Source organism: Pistacia vera, unplaced genomic scaffold (assembly GCF_008641045.1).
Source record: "Pistacia vera cultivar Batoury unplaced genomic scaffold, PisVer_v2 Contig625, whole genome shotgun sequence".
Lineage (NCBI taxonomy): Eukaryota > Viridiplantae > Streptophyta > Magnoliopsida > Sapindales > Anacardiaceae > Pistacia > Pistacia vera.
In genome coordinates, this window is record NW_022196474.1 from 106,690 (window position 1) to 109,017 (window position 2,328).

Here is a 2,328-nt window from a genome sequence, read left to right on the forward strand (position 1 = left end):
TTTAAGGAGTCAGTTTTGACATTTGTTAATGAAGAACATCCATGCATGTCAACCAAGAAATTAAAAAATAGCTAAAATTTAATTATCCAAATTTGGTAAATAAGAAAACCAGGAGGCTTTGGCTTTGATCTCAACCATATTAAGATTATCCTCCATGTGCAAAGATGCTCTTATTACTTTTGAGAGACCCTACACTCCCGATCAAAACCTCAATTTCACACTCTATTCGTACTTATCTCAAAACAATCCAAAATAGCATCACTCTTAATTAAAACAACCATATTATATATACATAATTTTCTGTTTCATAAGTAGAGACTTGAGAGAAAAGACTTTATCCACTATGAGGTTTTCGGTCAAATATGTCCAGGTCTATATTTAAAATACTAGAATTACGTTAAATGTTTACTAATCGTTATTGAGATGTATTTTCGTTTAAAATCTGAATAAACTATTTTGATATTGTGAAGTATTAAGAATACGAATAATAAAAAAAATATGAAAAAACTGTTACCGTTTCTTAAATCCCAATATTTTAAATTGCAAAACTCATACTAGTAAACCTAACACTCATGGGATAATACATTAACTCTTCATCAATATAATATATATATATATATCATAAGATAGCATAAATAAAATACAAATAATCGTGACACATTAATAAGAAGAACAAAAAATAATAAGCATGAAAACCAAACAGGTAACAACAAAGAATATACTCTAATTAAGGTAAGTTATAACAAACCGTTGAGAAAGGAGCAAGAGAGATCCTTGGCCCACTTAGTTTATCGGTTGGTAGCCCTAACAAGAACAAGTGCATGTGCAGTTGTGCACTCTTGATTTCCTCAATCCATTCCATTCGTGGCCTTTCTTACTCTTTCCTTCATTTGCTTATAAAATACACACCCTCTACTCCATTTACAACGCACACAAATAATTTCATCACTTAACACATCAACCAAATTCAATGGCACCCAAATCTTGTGCTCTCTTTTCTTCTCTTCATTCTCTACTGCCACCACACAGCCGCCGACTACGGAGGCTGGCAAAGAGGTCACGCCACTTTCTACGGCGGCGGTGATGCATCCGGCACAATGGTTAGCATATGTTACTTAGTTCATCATGCCGTGAACATTTTAGATCATAAATAAATATTGGGTTGATTAATAAATATATATATGAGGAGGAGCATGTGGATATGGGAATTTATACAGTCAGGATAGGAACAAGACGCAGCACTAAGCGCAGCGTGTTGTCAAATGGGTTGTTTTGAGCTGAGGTGTGATAATGATCCAAAATGGTGTCTCCCTGGTTCAATAATTGTGACTGACAAACTTTTGCCCACCCAACTTTGCCTTGCCTAACGACAGTGGCGGGTGGTGCAATCCTCCTCTGCAACACTTCGACATGGCTGAGCCAGCTTTCTTGAAAATTGCACAATACGGGCTGGAATTGTACCTATGTCATTGAAGGTATGCACAAGAACAAACATTTTGATCATGTAGCTCCATTTTCCCGCTTTCCAAAGATTGCAGGGTAAGGCGGGGGCTCCAGTTTTGAAACTAGGTGGGGGATTTCTGGATTCTCAAAAATTCTCGCTATGCTAAAATTGTGAAATTTTGTTGATGTTGGCAGGGTGCCTTGCATGAAGAAAGGAGGAATAAGATTACGATCAATGGACACTCTACTTCAACTTGGTTTTGATCACCAACGTTGGTGGAGCCGGCGACGTTCGATCAGTTTCAATCAAAGGGTCTAAAACTGGATGGCAAGCTATGTCAAGAAACTGGGGCCAAAATGGCAGAGCAACTCATATCCAATGGACCAGCCTCTCTTTTCAAGTCACCACCAGTGACGGCAGAACTGTCACTAGTTACAACGTGGCGCCGGCTAATTGGCAGTTTGGACAAACCTTTGAAGGGGGTCAATTTTAATATTTTCTTTTGTGTTTGAATTAATTAAAGACTTAGCAAAGGTTGTTACGGTGAGTTTGTGTAGTGCAAGGGGGAAATGCTGAGGTGCTAAAATAGCACCCGCTCACAATAATGAAATAGCTTCTAGAGAAAATATTTTATTATTATTATATCTTATCCAGGGTTACTTGTATTTACAGTTTGAGGATCTAGAAATATCTATATAAATATATTTACGACCAAGTTTGTTATGAAACATAATTTGCAATGTCTTTAATAACTTTACAAATTGTTTTCATAATAAAAGATTATTAGTATTTAGTGGTACTGGGGTGCAAAATATTAATGTTTTTTCTTTTCTTTCATTTTTGCCCAAATTTTGCTCGATTTCGGCTTTGGGTCTAAGAATTCA

At 36.3% G+C, this 2,328-nt stretch overlaps 1 pseudogene; it reads left to right on the plus strand.

Moving 5' to 3' along the window:
• Positions 1-974: 974 nt before the first annotated feature.
• LOC116111060 lies at positions 975-1,937 on the plus strand (annotated as a pseudogene).
• The last annotated feature ends 391 nt before the right edge of the window (positions 1,938-2,328 follow it).